This window comes from Callospermophilus lateralis, chromosome X, assembly GCF_048772815.1.
Source record: "Callospermophilus lateralis isolate mCalLat2 chromosome X, mCalLat2.hap1, whole genome shotgun sequence".
In the NCBI taxonomy this organism is placed as follows: Eukaryota; Metazoa; Chordata; class Mammalia; order Rodentia; family Sciuridae; genus Callospermophilus; species Callospermophilus lateralis.
This window is the reverse complement of record NC_135325.1, coordinates 75,513,623-75,519,531: the sequence shown is the minus strand read 5'-3', so window position 1 is coordinate 75,519,531 and position 5,909 is coordinate 75,513,623. Positions and strand designations below refer to the sequence as shown.

Sequence of the window (5,909 nt, the reverse complement as noted above, 5' to 3'; positions counted from 1 at the left end):
GAAATTAAACCTCTGTCTCTCACCATGCACAAAACTCAACTCAAAATGCATCAAGAACTTAGGAATACAAACAGAGACCCTGTGTCTAATAGAAGAGAAAGTAGGCCCTAATCTCCATCATGTGGAATTAGGTCCCAACTTCCTTAATAAGACTCCTATGACACAAGAGTTAAAATCAGGAATCAATAAATGGGGTGGACTCAAACTAAAAAGTTTCTTCTCAGCAAAAGAAACAATCTGTGAGGTGAATAGAGAGCGTACACCTTGGGAGCAAATCTTTACCCCTCACACATCAGATAGAGCACTAACCACTAGGGTATATAAAGAAATCAAAAAGCTAAACACCAAAAAACCAAATAACCCAATCAATAAATGGGCCAAGGACCTGAAGAGACACTTTTCAGAAGATGTTGTTCAATCAATCAACAAATACATGAAAAAATGTTCTTCATCACTAGCAATTGGAGTAATGCAAATCAAAACCATTCTAAGATTTCATCTCACTCCAGTCAGAATGGCAGCTATTATGCATACAATCAACAATAAGTGTTGGCAAGGATGTGAGGAAAAAGGCACACTCATACATAGCTGGTGGGACTGCAAAATAGTTCAGCCAATATGGAAAGCAGTATGGAGATTTCTTGGAAAATTGGGAATGGAACCACCATTTGACCCATCAGGTGTTCCTCTCCTTGATCTATACCCAAAAGACTTAAAAACAGCATACTCTAGGGACACAGCCACATCAATGTTTATAGCAGCATAATTCATAGTAGTTAAACTATGGAACCAACCTGCATACATAAGCATTTTATACAAGTAAAAATATTAAAAACAGAGTAATGTATGCAATTGTTTATACAAAGACAGATAAATACTGTATATAATTTTTGTTCTTGAATAATTTTTGGTGCATAGTAAATTGCAATTAATTATCAGTATGCTACTGATCTACACAATGTACTTTGAACTGAGAGGTATGGCAACTTCCTGTGAGTGTGAGCTAATATGTAAACCTGAATGTTATGAATGATTTTTTTTAATTAGCTCCCAAGGTTAGGAAAGACAATGAAAATCCAGCATTCAAGTACTCCAGAAACATATTTTTCTAATCAATAAAAATAAAATATTTTAGTAATTTTAAGCTATTCCCTATTTTTTTTTATTGTTGGATGGACAAAGATAATGTAAATATTGAAGAGAAGTTATCTTGGTAATGGATTATAGAATAAACCAATTATTTAAAAAATCTGCCACGTAACTGCTCATTTACTTTACATCAAGTTGAGATCCTGATATAGATCCTGATATAGAAATTATAAATTTTTAAATTCAAGAGATAAAACCTTCTAATTAACTTGAATTACTATGATAATAAGACAACTTGGGCCTTTATATTTTCTTACAAAGGACATGCTTAATGTTTTCTGACATCCCTTCTAAGATTAAGAAGAAAAGTCCCCCAAAATGAGTATTCTGCTCTAAAAGTTAAGTGGTTGAGATTTAATAGCAAAAGTTTTGTCAGTTAAGCATTTCCACTATAGAGTACATACAAATAAACAAAAGTATTATTTAAACTTCTAATCAATAAAAATTTAACATGAGAAGCTGGGTGTAGTGGTTCATGCCTATAATCCCTGCAACTCAAGCAGGAGGATCACCAATGCAAAGCCAGCCTCAGCAACTTAGCAAGGACCTAAGTAAGTTAGCAAGTCCCTGTCTCAAAATAAAACATAAAAACTGGGCTGGGGATATAGCTCAATGGTAAAGTGCCCCTGGATTCCATCCCTAGTACTACTACTAATGAAAAAGAATAAGAATAAGAAAGGAAGAAAGAAAGAAAGAAAGAGAGAAAGAAAGAAAGGAGACATCAACATGAAGCAATTATCTGAAATTAGAAGATAATATACTGCCATTCCAGTTTGAATATTTTTAATTTTCAAAAGTCCAATGTCTTAAAACTTTGCTCAACAAGTTTCAGAGAAACATGTTTCAAAGCAACATGCAATTCAAATGAAACCATTTATGTTTTTATTATTTTTCATTATTATTGTGTCTAGCATTTTCTCCTTTCCTAATAGAAACTCACACCTTTTATAATGTTCTTCTTGAGGCAGCCCTTCTGTGAAGTTACAACTTGCAGGTTTCTAAAATCATCTTCTTCATGTGTTCTCTTCTGACTGCCTGTGGTACCAGAATGAACAGATAAAGACTTTTCTATGGAATGGCAATGTTATCTATATTGTCAATTTTGCTAGTAGATGACTTCATATTCCTGAAGCTGATGAACAAATCCAGAATTTGGATTAATGCAAAATATCATTTCTTGGACATAAGAAAAGGCATCTTTGTACTTTGTTCCAAATGTTTCCATAATGTATACAATAACAAAGGCAGCACTTCTGCAGATCCCTGCATCTCCATGCAGAAGAACATTCCCTCCAGTTTGTGAGCTCCCATCAATATATTCATTAGTCACATTATATCTTCAACTGGATTATCTGTAATAGTCAAGACTGAGTATGTAAATAATTGTTGAAGGCTTGGTTTAATAAAATTTGCTCCAATATTTTGTTGTATGAAAAGTATATACTTTATTCCATATTTCTGCATATTTCTGTAGTATAGGTAACTTGCTTTTCATAGCAGAAGAATATGAACCTAAGACCAATCCAGGTAAATTTTCCTGAATCTCTCTTCTCAACGGGCAAATCCACTCCTCTCTTCTCTTCTTTATACTGTAGGAGGGAGGGAAACTCCAGTTTCATGTCCTCCATGGTCCAGATATCAGGGTGTTGGGTGGTGTGGGATGGTGAGTTATCCAGTTGCCTGACCCTCAAATTGGTAGTTGAGTAAATGTTTTAAGAGACAGTGTTAGTTATTTGGTTAGCACTCCATAGAAGTTAATAGGCATTATATCCTCAATATTGTAGGAGAAAACTGCCACTATTTGTTATGAATGCTTTAGGAAGATTTCTCAGGTATTGAGTTTTCAGTAAATGATACTCCTTGGCATGACAAAGGAGCACTGAAGCACTGGTGAAGAGCACAATTTCTGGAGATAGTCTAGATTTTAATGTTGATTCTAAACCACTTTTGACAGTTTGGTAACTTACTTACTTACCTCTTTGTTCCTCAGTTTCTCATTCTGTAGAATGAGAAGTCTAATAATACTTTCTTCATTTATTATTCTAATATTATGTGAGTTTTTAAATATCAATAACTTAACATCATGTACAACCAGAAGAATCAAGTTACACTCCATTTATGTATGATGTGTCAAAATGCATTCTATTGTCATGTATAACTAATTAGAACAAATAAAAAAGTCAATAACTTAGAACAGTATCTAGCACATGATAAACACTATGCTAACTATTATTACTGCAGTTAGCAATGACAACAAGCAAGAGTTTAAGTCTATATGTGAAAAAATCTGTTACAGATACCTGGAAGTCTGGTATTATGAGAAAATTTAAGGAGAGAAGAACCTATTCCTTACTTTAGTTATGACCTTTTGTAGCTTTAGAAATAATGTAAAGATGAAGATTCTTGGAAAAATATTTTGTTAAATATTTGCTTTTTCTTGATTTTGGAAAAGACCTAATTCAAATTTGACTGACAGGGTGAAAAAGATGTTTTCATCAGGGTTTACCAAAAAGCAAAGTTTTTGAAGGTAAGGATTTTGTCTTGTTGTTTTGAAGGTAAGGATTTTGTCTTGTTGTTTTGAAGGTAAGGATTTTGTCTTGACAAAAAGTTGGAAAGGCTTTTTCTATTGAAAAAGGCTTAAAGAGAATCACGGAGGGAGGAGGCAGCATGGTGCTTGTAAGAGAAACAATCAGCATATTCATCAGAATAGAAATAGTATTTTGGGGAATGTATCTAGAGAGGTAATGAGAAGCCCAAGTAATGCCTTAGTTTTTCCTCTTTGGCCTCAGTTTTATCTCTTTTTAAAGTTAGTGCTCAGATATTTATATATCACAAGCTCCTAGAACAGTGCCTGGTAGATACTAACAACTAGTATTCATTGAATGAATGAATGTTATACCAGTAATTAGTTCCAAATACCTTTCCAATTGTACCACTCCTCTAACATAATATTACATTATCTACATGACATTAGGATTGGGAGGAAATTGGGAAACTTAAAGGAGTGAAGATAATCAACTGGCAATATTTTCCTATCATCCTAAGAGAAGTCAAACCTATTTTATCCAAAGCCTTCCTTTTGTCTTTTGAAAATCTAAACAGATCCTGACCATAATCCTAATATGTAGCTTTTTTTCCATAGGTGATGTGAATGGCATTATAACTTAATTAACTGTGAATTAAAGAAAACAAGGAAAGTAATTATGTAGATGTCTGCCCATTCAAAATAATCAGACCTTGAATTCATTAATTCCTTCATTTTTTTCTAAGTACTTTTTGAACTTTAGCATGAATCAGAATCTCCTGGAAGGCATGTTAAAATACAAATTGTTGGTCTTCAGTTGGTCTTGAATGGATTCTGCTAATTTGCATTTTAACAAGTTCCAGGGGACTGCTTTTGCTGATATAGGACCACACTTTAGATATTAGCACTAAAAAAGTTTAGTGCCATCTATATAATATGCTAGGCAGTATACATCCTTGGTATTGGGCATATGGTGATAAACAAAAATAGGTGCATGCCCTTATGGAGATTATATTATAATGAAAAATGAAAATGTTCAGGTATGAAAAATGTATGAAAGAAAAACAGAATAAGGGATTATAAAGTTATGGGATACTTTTATAGATAGGTAGTGAGGGAATATCTTTGTGATAGGTGACATCTATGTTGACATTTTAGTGAATGGAAGCCAACAGGGGAGGAAGGAAATTCCTTAAACTATTCTAGAATTAACCAGTTTTCTTTATGATTTTTAACGTGTTTCATAACTTGGTTTCCATTTCAAAAATAGGGTTTTTAAGACATCCCTTAATTTTTTCTCACATAATTAGCATTTGGATAAAATAACACCTTATCTGTTAAAAACAATTAAAATACATTTTATGTCTTTAAGGTATGCATCAATTAATTAATTCTTCGATGTTCCTCTGTTAGGTATTTTTAAAGGTCCTCATTTTGTACAAAGAAATGTTCACTAAATGGTCAGACATGACCTTCATTTTAAAAGGAATCTAGGACATTTTAGGGCTTTGAAAAATTTCAGCAAGGCTTAGTGGCAAATGCTGGTAATCCCAGCAATTCTGAGAGGCTGAGGCAGGATGACTGTAAGTTAAAAGCTGGTCTCAGCATCTTATTGAGGAGCTAGGTAACTTAGGAGACCCTGAATCAGGAAACAAAGTAAGTAAAAGCAGGTGGGGATCCATCTCAGTGGTTAAGCATCTCTGGGATCAATTCCTGGTACAAAATTAATTGATTTAAAAAAGACTTAAAAAGACACAGCCTTGCCAAAATTATTCCCCAGCATTCTTGACAAAGATAGATCCCTAGACTTCCCCCAAAAGGATAACACAATGTTAGTCTAGTATGCTTTGAAATGTAGATTTCACCTAGCTCCAACATGATCTCAATGCCTTAGTTTTTCCTCTTTGTGCCTCAGTTTTATCTCTTTTTAAAGTTATGCTCAGATATGTTTTTTTCCATTGTGTGGTATACCATCCACTGCCTCAATTCTGCTTTCTTCAAATAAACATAGGAAACATGTAATTTATTAAATATGCCACTAAGTAATATTTCTATACTTCCCAAGGGGCAATGATGTAGAGCAGACCAAGTATTAATATTTGAGTCAAACCTGGTGGCATCCCAGTTACTTCAACCAATTGTTCCTTACAAATTATTCAATTTGAGCCTATTTCTGAAATGAGGATAAATAGTTAGAGGAAAAAAAAACATATTTTTTTTTTCCTGGGCAAGAGCT

General features: G+C 33.5%; 1 pseudogene; it reads right to left on the bottom strand.

Annotated features, from left to right (window-relative positions):
* Positions 1–2,074: 2,074 nt before the first annotated feature.
* LOC143638604 (serine/threonine/tyrosine-interacting protein pseudogene) lies at positions 2,075–2,777 on the bottom strand (annotated as a pseudogene).
* Between the last annotated feature and the right edge of the window lie 3,132 nt (positions 2,778–5,909).